The sequence below is a fragment of the Lissotriton vulgaris genome, chromosome 2_1, assembly GCF_964263255.1.
Source record: "Lissotriton vulgaris chromosome 2_1, aLisVul1.2, whole genome shotgun sequence".
Classification (NCBI taxonomy): Eukaryota; Metazoa; Chordata; class Amphibia; order Caudata; family Salamandridae; genus Lissotriton; species Lissotriton vulgaris.
This window is the reverse complement of record NC_141687.1, coordinates 70,036,367-70,060,384: the sequence shown is the minus strand read 5'-3', so window position 1 is coordinate 70,060,384 and position 24,018 is coordinate 70,036,367.

Genomic DNA, 24,018 nt, shown 5'->3' with positions numbered 1-24,018 from the left:
TATACCCAGCACACTGGGGTGAAAATTGCAAAAAACACAGTTGATGGACAGAATGTAGAACAATGTCATACATTCACCCCAGTACAAGGATCTGGGCCTAAATGCATCGTTTTTTTGCACTCCACACCACCCTGGGTTAGACACTGGCTATATGCAAATCAGCTCTGACACTGTGCCTCATGGGAACAGTCCAGTCCGAACTACCAAGCCATGTCTTTCCCAGACCGGAATCAAGCATCCAAGGACTGGTTTCTGGCTATCAGCCTTCATCGGCCTGGATAGCTTGACTCCAGTGGTGTGGAGAGCCTGGGACTCACGTCTGAGTATACCCAGCACACTCGGGGTGAAAATTGCAAAAAACACAGTTGATGGACAGAATGTAGAACAATGTCATACATTCACCCCAGTACAAGGATCTGGGCCTAAATCCATCGTTTTTTTGCACTCCACACCACCCTGGGTTAGACACTGGCTATATGCAAATCAGCTCTGACACTGTGCCTCCTGGGAACAGTCCAGTCCGAACTACCAAGCAATGTCTTTCCCTGACTGGAATAAAGCATCCAAGGACCAGTTTCTGGCTATCAGCCTTCATGAGCCTGGATAGCTTGACTACAGTGGTGTGGAGAGCCTGGGACTCACGTCTGAGTATACCCAGCACACTCGGGGTGAAAATTGCAGAAAACACAGTTGATGGACAGAATGTAGAACAATGTCATACATTCACCCCAGTACAAGGATCTGGGCCTAAATCCATCGTTTTTTTGCCCTCCACACCACCCTGGGTTAGACACTGGCTATATGCAAATCAGCTCTGACACTGTGCCTCATAGGAACAGTCCAGTCCGAACTACCAAGCCATGTCTTTCCCAGACCAGAATCAAGCATCCAAGGACCGGTTTCTGGCTATCAGCCTTCATCAGCCTGGATAGCTTGACTCCAGTGGTGTGGAGAGCCTGGGATTCACGTCTGAGTATACCCAGCACACTTGGGGTGAAAATTGCAAAAAACACAGTTGATGGACAGAATGTAGAACAATGTCATACATTCACCCCAGTACAAGGATCTGGGCCTAAATCCATCGTTTGTTTGCACTCCACACCACCCTGGGTTAGACACTGGCTATATGCAAATCAGCTCTGACACTGTGCCTCATGGGAACAGTCCAGTCCGAACTACCAAGCCATGTCTTTCCCAGACCGGAATCAAGCATCCAAGGACCGGTTTCTGGCTATCAGCCTTCATCAGCCTGGATAGCTTGACTCCAGTGGTGTGGAGAGCCTGGGACTCACGTCTGAGTATACCCAGCACACTGGGGTGAAAATTGCAAAAAACACAGTTGATGGACAGAATGTAGAACAATGTCATACATTCACCCCAGTACAAGGATCTGGGCCTAAATGCATCGTTTTTTTGCACTCCACACCACCCTGGGTTAGACACTGGCTATATGCAAATCAGCTCTGACACTGTGCCTCATGGGAACAGTCCAGTCCGAACTACCAAGCCATGTCTTTCCCAGACCGGAATCAAGCATCCAAGGACCGGTTTCTGGCTATCAGCCTTCATCGGCCTGGATAGCTTGACTCCAGTGGTGTGGAGAGCCTGGGACTCACGTCTGAGTATACCCAGCACACTCTGGGTGAAAATGGCAAAAAACACAGTTGATGGACAGAATGTAGAACAATGTCATACATTCACCCCAGTACAAGGATCTGGGCCTAAATACATCGTTTTTTTGCACTCCACACCACCCTGGGTTAGACACTGGCTATATGCAAATCAGCTCTGACACTGTGCCTCATGGGAACAGCCCAGTCCGAACTACCAAGCCATGTCTTTCCCAGACCGGAATCAAGCATCCAAGGACCGGTTTCTGGCTATCAGCCTTCATCAGCCTGGATAGCTTGACTCCAGTGGTGTGGAGAGCCTGGGACTCACGTCTGAGTATACCCAGCACACTCGGGGTGAAAATTGCAAAAAACACAGTTGATGGACAGAATGTAGAACAATGTCATACATTCACCCCAGTACAAGGATCTGGGCCTAAATCCATCGTTTGTTTGCACTCCACACCACCCTGGGTTAGACACTGGCTATATGCAAATCTGCTCTGACACTGTGCCTCATGGGAACAGACCAGCACGAACTACCAAGCCATGTCTTTCCCAGACCGGAATCAAGCATCCAAGGACCGGTTTCTGGCTATCAGCCTTCATCAGCCTGGATAGCTTGACTCCAGTGGTGTGGAGAGCCTGGGACTCACGTCTGAGTATACCCAGCACACTGGGGTGAAAATTGCAAAAAACACAGTTGATGGACAGAATGTAGAACAATGTCATACATTCACCCCAGTACAAGGATCTGGGCCTAAATGCATCGTTTTTTTGCACTCCACACCACCCTGGGTTAGACACTGGCTATATGCAAATCAGCTCTGACACTGTGCCTCATGGGAACAGTCCAGTCCGAACTACCAAGCCATGTCTTTCCCAGACCGGAATCAAGCATCCAAGGACTGGTTTCTGGCTATCAGCCTTCATCGGCCTGGATAGCTTGACTCCAGTGGTGTGGAGAGCCTGGGACTCACGTCTGAGTATACCCAGCACACTCGGGGTGAAAATTGCAAAAAACACAGTTGATGGACAGAATGTAGAACAATGTCATACATTCACCCCAGTACAAGGATCTGGGCCTAAATCCATCGTTTTTTTGCACTCCACACCACCCTGGGTTAGACACTGGCTATATGCAAATCAGGTCTGACACTGTGCCTCATGGGAACAGTCCAGTCCGAACTACCAAGCCATGTCTTTCTGAGACCGGAATCAAGCATCCAAGGACCGGTTTCTGGCTATCAGCCTTCATCAGCCTGGATAGCTTGACTCCAGTGGTGCGGAGAGCCTGGGACTCACGTCTGAGTATACCCAGCACACTCGGGGTGAAAATTGCAAAAAACACAGTTGATGGACAGAATGTAGAACAATGTCATACATTCACCCCAGTACAAGGATCTGGGCCTAAATCCATCGTTTGTTTGCACTCCACACCACCCTGGGTTAGACACTGGCTATATGCAAATCTGCTCTGACACTGTGCCTCATGGGAACAGACCAGCACAAACTACCAAGCCATGTCTTTCCCAGACCGGAATCAAGCATCCAAGGACCGGTTTCTGGCTATCAGCCTTCATCAGCCTGGATAGCTTGACTCCAGTGGTGTGGAGAGCCTGGGACTCACGTCTGAGTATACCCAGCACACTGGGGGGAAAATTGCAAAAAACACAGTTGATGGACAGAATGTAGAACAATGTCATACATTCACCCCAGTACAAGGATCTGGGCCTAAATGCATCGTTTTTTTGCACTCCACACCACCCTGGGTTAGACACTGGCTATATGCAAATCAGCTCTGACACTGTGCCTCATGGGAACAGTCCAGTCCGAACTACCAAGCCATGTCTTTCCCAGACCGGAATCAAGCATCCAAGGACTGGTTTCTGGCTATCAGCCTTCATCGGCCTGGATAGCTTGACTCCAGTGGTGTGGAGAGCCTGGGACTCACGTCTGAGTATACCCAGCACACTCGGGGTGAAAATTGCAAAAAACACAGTTGATGGACAGAATGTAGAACAATGTCATACATTCACCCCAGTACAAGGATCTGGGCCTAAATCCATCGTTTTTTTGCACTCCACACCACCCTGGGTTAGACACTGGCTATATGCAAATCAGCTCTGACACTGTGCCTCCTGGGAACAGTCCAGTCCGAACTACCAAGCAATGTCTTTCCCTGACTGGAATAAAGCATCCAAGGACCAGTTTCTGGCTATCAGCCTTCATGAGCCTGGATAGCTTGACTACAGTGGTGTGGAGAGCCTGGGACTCACGTCTGAGTATACCCAGCACACTCGGGGTGAAAATTGCAAAAAACACAGTTGATGGACAGAATGTAGAACAATGTCATACATTCACCCCAGTACAAGGATCTGGGCCTAAATCCATCGTTTTTTTGCACTCCACACCACCCTGGGTTAGACACTGGCTATATGCAAATCAGCTCTGACACTGTGCCTCATGGGAACAGTCCAGTCCGAACTACCAAGCCATGTCTTTCCCAGACCGGAATCAAGCATCCAAGGACCGGTTTCTGGCTATCAGCCTTCATCAGCCTGCATAGCTTGACTCCAGTGGTGTGGAGAGCCTGGGACTCACGTCTGAGTATACCCAGCACACTCGGGTGAAAATTGCAAAAAACACAGTTGATGGACAGAATGTAGAACAATGTCATACATTCACCCCAGTACAAGGATCTGGGCCTAAATCCATCGTTATTTTGCACTCCACACCACCCTGGGTTAGACACTGGCTATATGCAAATCAGCTCTGACACTGTGCCTCATAGGAACAGTCCAGTCCGAACTACCAAGCCATGTCTTTCCCAGACCAGAATCAAGCATCCAAGGACCGGTTTCTGGCTATCAGCCTTCATCAGCCTGGATAGCTTGACTCCAGTGGTGTGGAGAGCCTGGGATTCACGTCTGAGTATACCCAGCACACTCGGGGTGAAAATTGCAAAAAACACAGTTGATGGACAGAATGTAGAACAATGTCATACATTCACCCCAGTACAAGGATCTGGGCCTAAATCCATCGTTTGTTTGCACTCCACACCACCCTGGGTTAGACACTGGCTATATGCAAATCAGCTCTGACACTGTGCCTCATGGGAACAGTCCAGTCCGAACTACCAAGCCATGTCTTTCCCAGACCGGAATCAAGCATCCAAGGACCGGTTTCTGGCTATCAGCCTTCATCAGCCTGGATAGCTTGACTCCAGTGGTGTGGAGAGCCTGGGACTCACGTCTGAGTATGCCCAGCACACTGGGGTGAAAATTGCAAAAAACACAGTTGATGGACAGAATGTAGAACAATGTCATACATTCACCCCAGTACAAGGATCTGGGCCTAAATGCATCGTTTTTTTGCACTCCACACCACCCTGGGTTAGACACTGGCTATATGCAAATCAGCTCTGACACTGTGCCTCATGGGAACAGTCCAGTCCGAACTACCAAGCCATGTCTTTCCCAGACCGGAATCAAGCATCCAAGGACCGGTTTCTGGCTATCAGCCTTCATCGGCCTGGATAGCTTGACTCCAGTGGTGTGGAGAGCCTGGGACTCACGTCTGAGTATACCCAGCACACTCGGGGTGAAAATTGCAAAAAACACAGTTGATGGACAGAATGTAGAACAATGTCATACATTCACCCCAGTACAAGGATCTGGGCCTAAATCCATCGTTTTTTTGCACTCCACACCACCCTGGGTTAGACACTGGCTATATGCAAATCAGCTCTGACACTGTGCCTCCTGGGAACAGTCCAGTCCGAACTACCAAGCCATGTCTTTCCCTGACTGGAATCAAGCATCCAAGGACCGGTTTCTGGCTATCAGCCTTCATCAGCCTGGATAGCTTGACTACAGTGGTGTGGAGAGCCTGGGACTCACGTCTGAGTATACCCAGCACACTCGGGGTGAAAATTGCAAAAAACACAGTTGATGGACAGAATGTAGAACAATGTCATACATTCACCCCAGTACAAGGATCTGGGCCTAAATCCATCGTTTTTTTGCACTCCACACCACCCTGGGTTAGACACTGGCTATATGCAAATCAGCTCTGACACTGTGCCTCATGGGAACAGTCCAGTCCAAACTACCAAGCCATGTCTTTCCCAGACCGGAATCAAGCATCCAAGGACCGGTTTCTGGCTATCAGCCTTCATCAGCCTGGATAGCTTGACTCCAGTGGTGTGGAGAGCCTGGGACTCACGTCTGAGTATACCCAGCACACTCGGGTGAAAATTGCAAAAAACACAGTTGATGGACAGAATGTAGAACAATGTCATACATGCACCCCAGTACAAGGATCTGGGCCTAAATCCATCGTTTTTTTGCACTCCACACCACCCTGGGTTAGACACTGGCTATATGCAAATCAGCTCTGACACTGTGCCTCATGGGAACAGCCCAGTCCGAACTACCAAGCCATGTCTTTCCCAGACCGAAATCAAGCATCCAAGGACCGGTTTCTGGCTATCAGCCTTCATCAGCCTGGATAGCTTGACTCCAGTGGTGTGGAGAGCCTGGGACTCACGTCTGAGTATACCTAGCACACTCGGGGTGAAAATTGCAAAAAACACAGTTGATGGACAGAATGTAGAACAATGTCATACATTCACCCCAGTACAAGGATCTGGGCCTAAATCCATCGTTTTTTTGCACTCCACACCACCCTGGGTTAGACACTGGCTATATGCAAATCAGCTCTGACACTGTGCCTCATGGGAACAGCCCAGTCCGAACTACCAAGCCATGTCTTTCCCAGACCGGAATCAAGCATCCAAGGACCGGTTTCTGGCTATCAGCCTTCATCAGCCTGGATAGCTTGACTCCAGTGGTGTGGAGAGCCTGGGACTCACGTCTGAGTATACCCAGCACACTCGGGGTGAAAATTGCAAAAAACACAGTTGATGGACAGAATGTAGAACAATGTCATACATTCACCCCAGTACAAGGATCTGGGCCTAAATCCATCGTTTTTTTGCACTCCACACCACCCTGGGTTAGACACTGGCTATATGCAAATCAGGTCTGACACTGTGCCTCATGGGAACAGTCCAGTCCGAACTACCAAGCCATGTCTTTCTGAGACCGGAATCAAGCATCCAAGGACCGGTTTCTGGCTATCAGCCTTCATCAGCCTGGATAGCTTGACTCCAGTGGTGTGGAGAGCCTGGGACTCACGTCTGAGTATACCCAGCACACTCGGGGTGAAAATTGCAAAAAACACAGTTGATGGACAGAATGTAGAACAATGTCATACATTCACCCCAGTACAAGGATCTGGGCCTAAATCCATCGTTTGTTTGCACTCCACACCACCCTGGGTTAGACACTGGCTATATGCAAATCTGCTCTGACACTGTGCCTCATGGGAACAGACCAGCACGAACTACCAAGCCATGTCTTTCCCAGACCGGAATCAAGCATCCAAGGACCGGTTTCTGGCTATCAGCCTTCATCAGCCTGGATAGCTTGACTCCAGTGGTGTGGAGAGCCTGGGACTCACGTCTGAGTATACCCAGCACACTGGGGTGAAAATTGCAAAAAACACAGTTGATGGACAGAATGTAGAACAATGTCATACATTCACCCCAGTACAAGGATCTGGGCCTAAATGCATCGTTTTTTTGCACTCCACACCACCCTGGGTTAGACACTGGCTATATGCAAATCAGCTCTGACACTGTGCCTCATGGGAACAGTCCAGTCCGAACTACCAAGCCATGTCTTTCCCAGACCGGAATCAAGCATCCAAGGACTGGTTTCTGGCTATCAGCCTTCATCGGCCTGGATAGCTTGACTCCAGTGGTGTGGAGAGCCTGGGACTCACGTCTGAGTATACCCAGCACACTCGGGGTGAAAATTGCAAAAAACACAGTTGATGGACAGAATGTAGAACAATGTCATACATTCACCCCAGTACAAGGATCTGGGCCTAAATCCATCGTTTTTTTGCACTCCACACCACCCTGGGTTAGACACTGGCTATATGCAAATCAGCTCTGACACTGTGCCTCCTGGGAACAGTCCAGTCCGAACTACCAAGCAATGTCTTTCCCTGACTGGAATAAAGCATCCAAGGACCAGTTTCTGGCTATCAGCCTTCATGAGCCTGGATAGCTTGACTACAGTGGTGTGGAGAGCCTGGGACTCACGTCTGAGTATACCCAGCACACTCGGGGTGAAAATTGCAGAAAACACAGTTGATGGACAGAATGTAGAACAATGTCATACATTCACCCCAGTACAAGGATCTGGGCCTAAATCCATCGTTTTTTTGCCCTCCACACCACCCTGGGTTAGACACTGGCTATATGCAAATCAGCTCTGACACTGTGCCTCATAGGAACAGTCCAGTCCGAACTACCAAGCCATGTCTTTCCCAGACCAGAATCAAGCATCCAAGGACCGGTTTCTGGCTATCAGCCTTCATCAGCCTGGATAGCTTGACTCCAGTGGTGTGGAGAGCCTGGGATTCACGTCTGAGTATACCCAGCACACTTGGGGTGAAAATTGCAAAAAACACAGTTGATGGACAGAATGTAGAACAATGTCATACATTCACCCCAGTACAAGGATCTGGGCCTAAATCCATCGTTTGTTTGCACTCCACACCACCCTGGGTTAGACACTGGCTATATGCAAATCAGCTCTGACACTGTGCCTCATGGGAACAGTCCAGTCCGAACTACCAAGCCATGTCTTTCCCAGACCGGAATCAAGCATCCAAGGACCGGTTTCTGGCTATCAGCCTTCATCAGCCTGGATAGCTTGACTCCAGTGGTGTGGAGAGCCTGGGACTCACGTCTGAGTATACCCAGCACACTGGGGTGAAAATTGCAAAAAACACAGTTGATGGACAGAATGTAGAACAATGTCATACATTCACCCCAGTACAAGGATCTGGGCCTAAATGCATCATTTTTTTGCACTCCACACCACCCTGGGTTAGACACTGGCTATATGCAAATCAGCTCTGACACTGTGCCTCATGGGAACAGTCCAGTCCGAACTACCAAGCCATGTCTTTCCCAGACCGGAATCAAGCATCCAAGGACCGGTTTCTGGCTATCAGCCTTCATCGGCCTGGATAGCTTGACTCCAGTGGTGTGGAGAGCCTGGGACTCACGTCTGAGTATACCCAGCACACTCTGGGTGAAAATGGCAAAAAACACAGTTGATGGACAGAATGTAGAACAATGTCATACATTCACCCCAGTACAAGGATCTGGGCCTAAATACATCGTTTTTTTGCACTCCACACCACCCTGGGTTAGACACTGGCTATATGCAAATCAGCTCTGACACTGTGCCTCATGGGAACAGCCCAGTCCGAACTACCAAGCCATGTCTTTCCCAGACCGGAATCAAGCATCCAAGGACCGGTTTCTGGCTATCAGCCTTCATCAGCCTGGATAGCTTGACTCCAGTGGTGTGGAGAGCCTGGGACTCACGTCTGAGTATACCCAGCACACTCGGGGTGAAAATTGCAAAAAACACAGTTGATGGACAGAATGTAGAACAATGTCATACATTCACCCCAGTACAAGGATCTGGGCCTAAATCCATCGTTTTTTTGCAATCCACACCACCCTGGGTTAGACACTGGCTATATGCAAATCAGGTCTGACACTGTGCCTCATGGGAACAGTCCAGTCCGAACTACCAAGCCATGTCTTTCTGAGACCGGAATCAAGCATCCAAGGACCGGTTTCTGGCTATCAGCCTTCATCAGCCTGGATAGCTTGACTCCAGTGGTGTGGAGAGCCTGGGACTCACGTCTGAGTATACCCAGCACACTCGGGGTGAAAATTGCAAAAAACACAGTTGATGGACAGAATGTAGAACAATGTCATACATTCACCCCAGTACAAGGATCTGGGCCTAAATCCATCGTTTGTTTGCACTCCACACCACCCTGGGTTAGACACTGGCTATATGCAAATCTGCTCTGACACTGTGCCTCATGGGAACAGACCAGCACGAACTACCAAGCCATGTCTTTCCCAGACCGGAATCAAGCATCCAAGGACCGGTTTCTGGCTATCAGCCTTCATCAGCCTGGATAGCTTGACTCCAGTGGTGTGGAGAGCCTGGGACTCACGTCTGAGTATACCCAGCACACTGGGGTGAAAATTGCAAAAAACACAGTTGATGGACAGAATGTAGAACAATGTCATACATTCACCCCAGTACAAGGATCTGGGCCTAAATGCATCGTTTTTTTGCACTCCACACCACCCTGGGTTAGACACTGGCTATATGCAAATCAGCTCTGACACTGTGCCTCATGGGAACAGTCCAGTCCGAACTACCAAGCCATGTCTTTCCCAGACCGGAATCAAGCATCCAAGGACTGGTTTCTGGCTATCAGCCTTCATCGGCCTGGATAGCTTGACTCCAGTGGTGTGGAGAGCCTGGGACTCACGTCTGAGTATACCCAGCACACTCGGGGTGAAAATTGCAAAAAACACAGTTGATGGACAGAATGTAGAACAATGTCATACATTCACCCCAGTACAAGGATCTGGGCCTAAATCCATCGTTTTTTTGCACTCCACACCACCCTGGGTTAGACACTGGCTATATGCAAATCAGCTCTGACACTGTGCCTCCTGGGAACAGTCCAGTCCGAACTACCAAGCAATGTCTTTCCCTGACTGGAATAAAGCATCCAAGGACCAGTTTCTGGCTATCAGCCTTCATGAGCCTGGATAGCTTGACTACAGTGGTGTGGAGAGCCTGGGACTCACGTCTGAGTATACCCAGCACACTCGGGGTGAAAATTGCAGAAAACACAGTTGATGGACAGAATGTAGAACAATGTCATACATTCACCCCAGTACAAGGATCTGGGCCTAAATCCATCGTTTTTTTGCCCTCCACACCACCCTGGGTTAGACACTGGCTATATGCAAATCAGCTCTGACACTGTGCCTCATAGGAACAGTCCAGTCCGAACTACCAAGCCATGTCTTTCCCAGACCAGAATCAAGCATCCAAGGACCGGTTTCTGGCTATCAGCCTTCATCAGCCTGGATAGCTTGACTCCAGTGGTGTGGAGAGCCTGGGATTCACGTCTGAGTATACCCAGCACACTTGGGGTGAAAATTGCAAAAAACACAGTTGATGGACAGAATGTAGAACAATGTCATACATTCACCCCAGTACAAGGATCTGGGCCTAAATCCATCGTTTGTTTGCACTCCACACCACCCTGGGTTAGACACTGGCTATATGCAAATCAGCTCTGACACTGTGCCTCATGGGAACAGTCCAGTCCGAACTACCAAGCCATGTCTTTCCCAGACCGGAATCAAGCATCCAAGGACCGGTTTCTGGCTATCAGCCTTCATCAGCCTGGATAGCTTGACTCCAGTGGTGTGGAGAGCCTGGGACTCACGTCTGAGTATACCCAGCACACTGGGGTGAAAATTGCAAAAAACACAGTTGATGGACAGAATGTAGAACAATGTCATACATTCACCCCAGTACAAGGATCTGGGCCTAAATGCATCGTTTTTTTGCACTCCACACCACCCTGGGTTAGACACTGGCTATATGCAAATCAGCTCTGACACTGTGCCTCATGGGAACAGTCCAGTCCGAACTACCAAGCCATGTCTTTCCCAGACCGGAATCAAGCATCCAAGGACCGGTTTCTGGCTATCAGCCTTCATCGGCCTGGATAGCTTGACTCCAGTGGTGTGGAGAGCCTGGGACTCACGTCTGAGTATACCCAGCACACTCTGGGTGAAAATGGCAAAAAACACAGTTGATGGACAGAATGTAGAACAATGTCATACATTCACCCCAGTACAAGGATCTGGGCCTAAATACATCGTTTTTTTGCACTCCACACCACCCTGGGTTAGACACTGGCTATATGCAAATCAGCTCTGACACTGTGCCTCATGGGAACAGCCCAGTCCGAACTACCAAGCCATGTCTTTCCCAGACCGGAATCAAGCATCCAAGGACCGGTTTCTGGCTATCAGCCTTCATCAGCCTGGATAGCTTGACTCCAGTGGTGTGGAGAGCCTGGGACTCACGTCTGAGTATACCCAGCACACTCGGGGTGAAAATTGCAAAAAACACAGTTGATGGACAGAATGTAGAACAATGTCATACATTCACCCCAGTACAAGGATCTGGGCCTAAATCCATCGTTTTTTTGCACTCCACACCACCCTGGGTTAGACACTGGCTATATGCAAATCAGGTCTGACACTGTGCCTCATGGGAACAGTCCAGTCCGAACTACCAAGCCATGTCTTTCTGAGACCGGAATCAAGCATCCAAGGACCGGTTTCTGGCTATCAGCCTTCATCAGCCTGGATAGCTTGACTCCAGTGGTGTGGAGAGCCTGGGACTCACGTCTGAGTATACCCAGCACACTCGGGGTGAAAATTGCAAAAAACACAGTTGATGGACAGAATGTAGAACAATGTCATACATTCACCCCAGTACAAGGATCTGGGCCTAAATCCATCGTTTGTTTGCACTCCACACCACCCTGGGTTAGACACTGGCTATATGCAAATCTGCTCTGACACTGTGCCTCATGGGAACAGACCAGCACGAACTACCAAGCCATGTCTTTCCCAGACCGGAATCAAGCATCCAAGGACCGGTTTCTGGTTATCAGCCTTCATCAGCCTGGATAGCTTGACTCCAGTGGTGTGGAGAGCCTGGGACTCACGTCTGAGTATACCCAGCACACTGGGGTGAAAATTGCAAAAAACACAGTTGATGGACAGAATGTAGAACAATGTCATACATTCACCCCAGTACAAGGATCTGGGCCTAAATGCATCGTTTTTTTGCACTCCACACCACCCTGGGTTAGACACTGGCTATATGCAAATCAGCTCTGACACTGTGCCTCATGGGAACAGTCCAGTCCGAACTACCAAGCCATGTCTTTCCCAGACCGGAATCAAGCATCCAAGGACTGGTTTCTGGCTATCAGCCTTCATCGGCCTGGATAGCTTGACTCCAGTGGTGTGGAGAGCCTGGGACTCACGTCTGAGTATACCCAGCACACTCGGGGTGAAAATTGCAAAAAACACAGTTGATGGACAGAATGTAGAACAATGTCATACATTCACCCCAGTACAAGGATCTGGGCCTAAATCCATCGTTTTTTTGCACTCCACACCACCCTGGGTTAGACACTGGCTATATGCAAATCAGCTCTGACACTGTGCCTCCTGGGAACAGTCCAGTCCGAACTACCAAGCAATGTCTTTCCCTGACTGGAATAAAGCATCCAAGGACCAGTTTCTGTCTATCAGCCTTCATGAGCCTGGATAGCTTGACTACAGTGGTGTGGAGAGCCTGGGACTCACGTCTGAGTATACCCAGCACACTCGGGGTGAAAATTGCAGAAAACACAGTTGATGGACAGAATGTAGAACAATGTCATACATTCACCCCAGTACAAGGATCTGGGCCTAAATCCATCGTTTTTTTGCACTCCACACCACCCTGGGTTAGACACTGGCTATATGCAAATCAGCTCTGACACTGTGCCTCATAGGAACAGTCCAGTCCGAACTACCAAGCCATGTCTTTCCCAGACCAGAATCAAGCATCCAAGGACCGGTTTCTGGCTATCAGCCTTCATCAGCCTGGATAGCTTGACTCCAGTGGTGTGGAGAGCCTGGGATTCACGTCTGAGTATACCCAGCACACTTGGGGTGAAAATTGCAAAAAACACAGTTGATGGACAGAATGTAGAACAATGTCATACATTCACCCCAGTACAAGGATCTGGGCCTAAATCCATCGTTTGTTTGCACTCCACACCACCCTGGGTTAGACACTGGCTATATGCAAATCAGCTCTGACACTGTGCCTCATGGGAACAGTCCAGTCCGAACTACCAAGCCATGTCTTTCCCAGACCGGAATCAAGCATCCAAGGACCGGTTTCTGGCTATCAGCCTTCATCAGCCTGGATAGCTTGACTCCAGTGGTGTGGAGAGCCTGGGACTCACGTCTGAGTATACCCAGCACACTGGGGTGAAAATTGCAAAAAACACAGTTGATGGACAGAATGTAGAACAATGTCATACATTCACCCCAGTACAAGGATCTGGGCCTAAATGCATCGTTTTTTTGCACTCCACACCACCCTGGGTTAGACACTGGCTATATGCAAATCAGCTCTGACACTGTGCCTCATGGGAACAGTCCAGTCCGAACTACCAAGCCATGTCTTTCCCAGACCGGAATCAAGCATCCAAGGACCGGTTTCTGGCTATCAGCCTTCATCGGCCTGGATAGCTTGACTCCAGTGGTGTGGAGAGCCTGGGACTCACGTCTGAGTATACCCAGCACACTCGGGGTGAAAATTGCAAAAAACACAGTTGATGGACAGAATGTAGAACAATGTCATACATTCACCCCAGTACAAGGATCTGGGCCTAAATACATCGTTTTTTTGCACTCCACACCACCCTGGGTTAGACACTGGCTATATGCAAATCAGCTCTGACACTGTGCCTCCTGGGAACAGTCCAGTCCGAACTACCAAGCCATGTCTTTCCCTGACTGGAATCAAGCATCCAAGGACCGGTTTCTGGCTATCAGCCTTCATCAGCCTGGATAGCTTGACTACAGTGGTGTGGAGAGCCTGGGACTCACGTCTGAGTATACCCAGCACACTCGGGGTGAAAATTGCAAAAAACACAGTTGATGGACAGAATGTAGAACAATGTCATACATTCACCCCAGTACAAGGATCTGGGCCTAAATCCATCGTTTTTTTGCACTCCACACCACCCTGGGTTAGACACTGGCTATATGCAAATCAGCTCTGACACTGTGCCTCATGGGAACAGTCCAGTCCAAACTACCAAGCCATGTCTTTCCCAGACCGGAATCAAGCATCCAAGGACCGGTTTCTGGCTATCAGCCTTCATCAGCCTGGATAGCTTGACTCCAGTGGTGTGGAGAGCCTGGGACTCACGTCTGAGTATACCCAGCACACTCGGGTGAAAATTGCAAAAAACACAGTTGATGGACAGAATGTAGAACAATGTCATACATTCACCCCAGTACAAGGATCTGGGCCTAAATCCATCGTTATTTTGCACTCCACACCACCCTGGGTTAGACACTGGCTATATGCAAATCAGCTCTGACACTGTGCCTCATGGGAACAGTCCAGTCCGAACTACCAAGCCATGTCTTTCCCAGACCGGAATCAAGCATCCAAGGACCGGTTTCTGGCTATCAGCCTTCATCAGCCTGGATAGCTTGACTCCAGTGGTGTGGAGAGCCTGGGATTCACGTCTGAGTATACCCAGCACACTCGGGGTGAAAATTGCAAAAAACACAGTTGATGGACAGAATGTAGAACAATGTCATACATTCACCCCAGTACAAGGATCTGGGCCTAAATCCATCGTTATTTTGCACTCCACACCACCCTGGGTTAGACACTGGCTATATGCAAATCAGGTCTGACACTGTGCCTCATGGGAACAGTCCAGTCCGAACTACCAAGCCATGTCTTTCCCAGACCGGAATCAAGCATCCAAGGACCGGTTTCTGGCTATCAGCCTTCATCAGCCTGGATAGCTTGACTCCAGTGGTGTGGAGAGCCTGGGACTCACGTCTGAGTATACCCAGCACACTCGGGTGAAAATTGCAAAAAACACAGTTGATGGACAGAATGTAGAACAATGTCATACATTCACCCCAGTACAAGGATCTGGGCCTAAATCCATCGTTTTTTTGCACTCCACACCACCCTGGGTTAGACACTGGCTATATGCAAATCAGCTCTGACACTGTGCCTCCTGGGAACAGTCCAGTCCGAACTACCAAGCCATGTCTTTCCCTGACCGGAATCAAGCATCCAAGGACCGGTTTCTGGCTATCAGCCTTCATCAGCCTGGATAGCTTGACTCCAGTGGTGTGGAGAGCCTGGGACTCACGTCTGAGTATACCCAGCACACTCGGGGTGAAAATTGCAAAAAACACAGTTGATGGACAGAATGTAGAACAATGTCATACATTCACCCCAGTACAAGGATCTGGGCCTAAATCCATCGTTTTTTTGCACTCCACACCACCCTGGGTTAGACACTGGCTATATGCAAATCAGCTCTGACACTGTGCCTCCTGGGAACAGTCCAGTCCGAACTACCAAGCCATGTCTTTCCCTGACTGGAATCAAGCATCCAAGGACCGGTTTCTGGCTATCAGCCTTCATCAGCCTGGATAGCTTGACTACAGTGGTGTGGAGAGCCTGGGACTCACGTCTGAGTATACCCAGCACACTCGGGGTGAAAATTGCAAAAAACACAGTTGATGGACAGAATGTAGAACAATGTCATACATTCACCCCAGTACAAGGATCTGGGCCTAAATCCATCGTTTTTTTGCACTCCACACCACCCTGGGTTAGACACTGGCTATATGCAAATCAGCTCTGACACTGTGCCTCATGGGAACAGTCCAGTCCAAACTACCAAGCCATGTCTTTCCCAGACCGGAATCAAGCATCCAAGGACCGGTTTCTGGCTATCAGCCTTCATCAGCCTGGATAGCTTGACTCCAGTGGTGTGGAGAGCCTGGGACTCACGTCTGAGTATACCCAGCACACTCGGGTGAAAATTGCAAAAAACACAGTTGATGGACAGAATGTAGAACAATGTCATACATTCACCCCAGTACAAGGATCTGGGCCTAAATCCATCGTTATTTTGCACTCCACACCACCCTGGGTTAGACACTGGCTATATGCAAATCAGCTCTGACACTGTGCCTCATGGGAACAGTCCAGTCCGAACTACCAAGCCATGTCTTTCCCAGACCGGAATCAAGCATCCAAGGACCGGTTTCTGGCTATCAGCCTTCATCAGCCTGGATAGCTTGACTCCAGTGGTGTGGAGAGCCTGGGATTCACGTCTGAGTATACCCAGCACACTCGGGGTGAAAATTGCAAAAAACACAGTTGATGGACAGAATGTACAACAATGTCATACATTCACCCCAGTACAAGGATCTGGGCCTAAATCCATCGTTATTTTGCACTCCACACCACCCTGGGTTAGACACTGGCTATATGCAAATCAGGTCTGACACTGTGCCTCATGGGAACAGTCCAGTCCGAACTACCAAGCCATGTCTTTCCCAGACCGGAATCAAGCATCCAAGGACCGGTTTCTGGCTATCAGCCTTCATCAGCCTGGATAGCTTGACTCCAGTGGTGTGGAGAGCCTGGGACTCACTTCTGAGTATACCCAGCACACTCGGGTGAAAATTGCAAAAAACACAGTTGATGGACAGAATGTAGAACAATGTCATACATTCACCCCAGTACAAGGATCTGGGCCTAAATCCATCGTTTTTTTGCACTCCACACCACCCTGGGTTAGACACTGGCTATATGCAAATCAGCTCTGACACTGTGCCTCCTGGGAACAGTCCAGTCCGAACTACCAAGCCATGTCTTTCCCTGACCGGAATCAAGCATCCAAGGACCGGTTTCTGGCTATCAGCCTTCATCAGCCTGGATAGCTTGACTCCAGTGGTGTGGAGAGCCTGGGACTCACGTCTGAGTATACCCAGCACACTCGGGGTGAAAATTGCAAAAAACACAGTTGATGGACAGAATGTAGAACAATGTCATACATTCACCCCAGTACAAGGATCTGGGCCTAAATCCATCGTTGTTTTGCACTCCACACCACCCTGGGTTAGACACTGGCTATATGCAAATCAGCTCTGACACTGTGCCTCATGGGAACAGTCCAGTCCGAACTACCAAGCCATGTCTTTCCCAGACCGGAATCAAGCATCCAAGGACTGGTTTCTGGCTATCAGCCTTCATCGGCCTGGATAGCTTGACTCCAGTGGTGTGGAGAGCCTGGGACTCACGTCTGAGTATACCCAGCACACTCGGGGTGAAAATTGCAAAAAACACAGTTGATGGACAGAATGTAGAACAATGTCATACATTCACCCCAGTACAAGGATCTGGGCCTAAATCCATCGTTTTTTTGCACTCCACACCACCCTGGGTTAGACACTGGCTATATGCAAATCAGCTCTGACACTGTGCCTCCTGGGAACAGTCTAGTCCAAACTACCAAGCCATGTCTTTCCCTGACTGGAATCAAGCATCCAAGGACCGGTTTCTGGCTATCAGCCTTCATCAGCCTGGATAGCTTGACTACAGTGGTGTGGAGAGCCTGGGACTCACGTCTGAGTATACCCAGCACACTCGGGGTGAAAATTGCAAAAAACACAGTTGATGGACAGAATGTAGAACAATGTCATACATTCACCCCAGTACAAGGATCTGGGCCTAAATCCATCGTTTTTTTGCACTCCACACCACCCTGGGTTAGACACTGGCTATATGCAAATCAGCTCTGACACTGTGCCTCATGGGAACAGTCCAGTCCGAACTACCAAGCCATGTCTTTCCCAGACCGGAATCAAGCATCCAAGGACCGGTTTCTGGCTATCAGCCTTCATCAGCCTGGATAGCTTGACTCCAGTGGTGTGGAGAGCCTGGGATTCACGTCTGAGTATACCCAGCACACTCGGGGTGAAAATTGCAAAAAACACAGTTGATGGACAGAATGTAGAACAATGTCATACATTCACCCAGTACAAGGATCTGGGCGTAAATCCATCGTTTTTTGCACTCCACACCACCCTGGGTTAGACACTGGCTATATGCAAATCAGCTCTGACACTGTGCCTCATGGGAACAGTCCAGTCAGAACTACCAAGCCATGTCTTTCCCAGACCGGAATCAAGCATCCAAGGACTGGTTTCTGGCTATCAGCCTTCATCAGCCTGGATAGCTTGACTCCAGTGGTGTGGAGAGCCTGGGACTCACGTCTGAGTATACCCAGCACACTCGGGGTGAAAATTGCAAAAAACACAGTTGATGGACAGATTGTAGAACAATGTCATACATGCACCCCAGTACAAGGATCTGGGCCTAAATCCATCGTTTTTTTGCACTCCACACCACCCTGGGTTAGACACTGGCTATATGCAAATCAGCTCTGACACTGTGCCTCATGGGAACAGCCCAGTCCGAACTACAAAGCCATGTCTTTCCCAGACCGAAATCAAGCATCCAAGGACCGGTTTCTGGCTATCAGCCTTCATCAGCCTGGATAGCTTGACTCCAGTGGTGTGGAGAGCCTGGGACTCACGTCTGAGTATACCTAGCACACTCGGGGTGAAAATTGCAAAAAACACAGTTGATGGACAGAATGTAGAACAATGTCATACATTCACCCCAGTACAAGGATCTGGGCCTAAATCCATCGTTTTTTTGCACTCCACACCACCCTGGGTTAGACACTGGCTATATGCAAATCAGCTCTGACACTGTGCCTCATGGGAACAGCCCAGTCCGAACTACCAAGCCATGTCTTTCCCAGACCGGAATCAAGCATCCAAGGACCGGTTTCTGGCTATCAGCCTTCATCAGCCTGGATAGCTTGACTCCAGTGGTGTGGAGAGCCTCGGACTCACGTCTGAGTATACCCAGCACACTCGGGGTGAAAATTGCAAAAAACACAGTTGATGGACAGAATGTAGAACAATGTCATACATTCACCCCAGTACAAGGATCTGGGCCTAAATCCATCGTTTTTTTGCACTCCACACCACCCTGGGTTAGACACTGGCTATATGCAAATCAGGTCTGACACTGTGCCTCATGGGAACAGTCCAGTCCGAACTACCAAGCCATGTCTTTCTGAGACCGGAATCAAGCATCCAAGGACCGGTTTCTGGCTATCAGCCTTCATCAGCCTGGATAGCTTGACTCCAGTGGTGTGGAGAGCCTGGGACTCACGCCTGAGTATACCCAGCACACTCGGGGTGAAAATTGCAAAAAACACAGTTGATGGACAGAATGTAGAACAATGTCATACATTCACCCCAGTACAAGGATCTGGGCCTAAATCCATCGTTTGTTTGCACTCCACACCACCCTGGGTTAGACACTGGCTATATGCAAATCTGCTCTGACACTGTGCCTCATGGGAACAGACCAGCACGAACTACCAAGCCATGTCTTTCCCAGACCGGAATCAAGCATCCAAGGACCGGTTTCTGGCTATCAGCCTTCATCAGCCTGGATAGCTTGACTCCAGTGGTGTGGAGAGCCTGGGACTCACGTCTGAGTATACCCAGCACACTGGGGTGAAAATTGCAAAAAACACAGTTGATGGACAGAATGTAGAACAATGTCATACATTCACCCCAGTACAAGGATCTGGGCCTAAATGCATCGTTTTTTTGCACTCCACACCACCCTGGGTTAGACACTGGCTATATGCAAATCAGCTCTGACACTGTGCCTCATGGGAACAGTCCAGTCCGAACTACCAAGCCATGTCTTTCCCAGACCGGAATCAAGCATCCAAGGACTGGTTTCTGGCTATCAGCCTTCATCGGCCTGGATAGCTTGACTCCAGTGGTGTGGAGAGCCTGGGACTCACGTCTGAGTATACCCAGCACACTCGGGGTGAAAATTGCAAAAAACACAGTTGATGGACAGAATGTAGAACAATGTCATACATTCACCCCAGTACAAGGATCTGGGCCTAAATCCATCGTTTTTTTGCACTCCACACCACCCTGGGTTAGACACTGGCTATATGCAAATCAGCTCTGACACTGTGCCTCCTGGGAACAGTCCAGTCCGAACTACCAAGCAATGTCTTTCCCTGACTGGAATAAAGCATCCAAGGACCAGTTTCTGGCTATCAGCCTTCATGAGCCTGGATAGCTTGACTACAGTGGTGTGGAGAGCCTGGGACTCACGTCTGAGTATACCCAGCACACTCGGGGTGAAAATTGCAAAAAACACAGTTGATGGACAGAATGTAGAACAATGTCATACATTCACCCCAGTACAAGGATCTGGGCCTAAATCCATCGTTTTTTTGCACTCCACACCACCCTGGGTTAGACACTGGCTATATGCAAATCAGCTCTGACACTGTGCCTCCTGGGAACAGTCCAGTCCGAACTACCAAGCCATGTCTTTCCCTGACTGGAATCAAGCATCCAAGGACCGGTTTCTGGCTATCAGCCTTCATCAGCCTGGATAGCTTGACTACAGTGGTGTGGAGAGCCTGGGACTCACGTCTGAGTATACCCAGCACACTCGGGGTGAAAATTGCAAAAAACACAGTTGATGGACAGAATGTAGAACAATGTCATACATTCACCCCAGTACAAGGATCTGGGCCTAAATCCATCGTTTTTTTGCACTCCACACCACCCTGGGTTAGACACTGGCTATATGCAAATCAGCTCTGACACTGTGCCTCATGGGAACAGTCCAGTCCAAACTACCAAGCCATGTCTTTCCCAGACCGGAATCAAGCATCCAAGGACCGGTTTCTGGCTATCAGCCTTCATCAGCCTGGATAGCTTGACTCCAGTGGTGTGGAGAGCCTGGGACTCACGTCTGAGTATACCCAGCACACTCGGGTGAAAATTGCAAAAAACACAGTTGATGGACAGAATGTAGAACAATGTCATACATTCACCCCAGTACAAGGATCTGGGCCTAAATCCATCGTTATTTTGCACTCCACACCACCCTGGGTTAGACACTGGCTATATGCAAATCAGCTCTGACACTGTGCCTCATGGGAACAGTCCAGTCCGAACTACCAAGCCATGTCTTTCCCAGACCGGAATCAAGCATCCAAGGACCGGTTTCTGGCTATCAGCCTTCATCAGCCTGGATAGCTTGACTCCAGTGGTGTGGAGAGCCTGGGATTCACGTCTGAGTATACCCAGCACACTCGGGGTGAAAATTGCAAAAAACACAGTTGATGGACAGAATGTAGAACAATGTCATACATTCACCCCAGTACAAGGATCTGGGCCTAAATCCATCGTTATTTTGCACTCCACACCACCCTGGGTTAGACACTGGCTATATGCAAATCAGGTCTGACACTGTGCCTCATGGGAACAGTCCAGTCCGAACTACCAAGCCATGTCTTTCCCAGACCGGAATCAAGCATCCAAGGACCGGTTTCTGGCTATCAGCCTTCATCAGCCTGGATAGCTTGACTCCAGTGGTGTGGAGAGCCTGGGACTCACGTCTGAGTATACCCAGCACACTCGGGTGAAAATTGCAAAAAACACAGTTGATGGACAGAATGTAGAACAATGTCATACATTCACCCCAGTACAAGGATCTGGGCCTAAATCCATCGTTATTTTGCACTCCACACCACCCTGGGTTAGACACTGGCTATATGCAAATCAGCTCTGACACTGTGCCTCATAGTAACAGTCCAGTCCGAACTACCAAGCCATGTCTTTCCCAGACCAGAATCAAGCATCCAAGGACCGGTTTCTGGCTACCAGCCTTCATCAGCCTGGATAGCTTGACTCCAGTGGTGTGGAGAGCCTGGGATTCACGTCTGAGTATACCCAGCACACTCGGGGTGAAAATTGCAAAAAACACAGTTGATGGACAGAATGTAGAACAATGTCATACATTCACCCCAGTACAAGGATCTGGGCCTAAATCCATCGTTATTTTGCACTCCACACCACCCTGGGTTAGACACTGGCTATATGCAAATCAGCTCTGACACTGTGCCTCATAGTAACAGTCCAGTCCGAACTACCAAGCCATGTCTTTCCCAGACCAGAATCAAGCATCCAAGGACCGGTTTCTGGCTATCAGCCTTCATCAGCCTGGATAGCTTGACTCCAGTGGTGTGGAGAGCCTGGGATTCACGTCTGAGTATACCCAGCACACTCGGGGTGAAAATTGCAAAAAACACAGTTGATGGACAGAATGTAGAACAATGTCATACATTCACCCCAGTACAAGGATCTGGGCCTAAATCCATCGTTTGTTTGCACTCCACACCACCCTGGGTTAGACACTGGCTATATGCAAATCAGCTCTGACACTGTGCCTCATGGGAACAGTCCAGTCCGAACTACCAAGCCATGTCTTTCCCAGACCGGAATCAAGCATCCAAGGACCGGTTTCTGGCTATCAGCCTTCATCAGCCTGGATAGCTTGACTCCAGTGGTGTGGAGAGCCTGGGACTCACGTCTGAGTATACCCAGCACACTGGGGTGAAAATTGCAAAAAACACAGTTGATGGACAGAATGTAGAACAATGTCATACATTCACCCCAGTACAAGGATCTGGGCCTAAATGCATCGTTTTTTTGCACTCCACACCACCCTGGGTTAGACACTGGCTATATGCAAATCAGCTCTGACACTGTGCCTCATGGGAACAGTCCAGTCCGAACTACCAAGCCATGTCTTTCCCAGACCGGAATCAAGCATCCAAGGACCGGTTTCTGGCTATCAGCCTTCATCGGCCTGGATAGCTTGACTCCAGTGGTGTGGAGAGCCTGGGACTCACGTCTGAGTATACCCAGCACACTCGGGGTGAAAATTGCGAAAAACACAGTTGATGGACAGAATGTAGAACAATGTCATACATTCACCCCAGTACAAGGATCTGGGCCTAAATCCATCGTTTTTTTGCACTCCACACCACCCTGGGTTAGACACTGGCTATATGCAAATCAGCTCTGACACTGTGCCTCCTGGGAACAGTCCAGTCCGAACTACCAAGCCATGTCTTTCCCTGACTGGAATCAAGCATCCAAGGACCGGTTTCTGGCTATCAGCCTTCATCAGCCTGGATAGCTTGACTACAGTGGTGTGGAGAGCCTGGGACTCACGTCTGAGTATACCCAGCACACTCGGGGTGAAAATTGCAAAAAACACAGTTGATGGACAGAATGTAGAACAATGTCATACATTCACCCCAGTACAAGGATCTGGGCCTAAATCCATCGTTTTTTTGCACTCCACACCACCCTGGGTTAGACACTGGCTATATGCAAATCAGCTCTGACACTGTGCCTCATGGGAACAGTCCAGTCCAAACTACCAAGCCATGTCTTTCCCAGACCGGAATCAAGCATCCAAGGACCGGTTTCTGGCTATCAGCCTTCATCAGCCTGGATAGCTTGACTCCAGTGGTGTGGAGAGCCTGGGACTCACGTCTGAGTATACCCAGCACACTCGGGTGAAAATTGCAAAAAACACAGTTGATGGACAGAATGTAGAACAATGTCATACATTCACCCCAGTACAAGGATCTGGGCCTAAATCCATCGTTATTTTGCACTCCACACCACCCTGGGTTAGACACTGGCTATATGCAAATCAGCTCTGACACTGTGCCTCATGGGAACAGTCCAGTCCGAACTACCAAGCCATGTCTTTCCCAGACCGGAATCAAGCATCCAAGGACCGGTTTCTGGCTATCAGCCTTCATCAGCCTGGATAGCTTGACTCCAGTGGTGTGGAGAGCCTGGGATTCA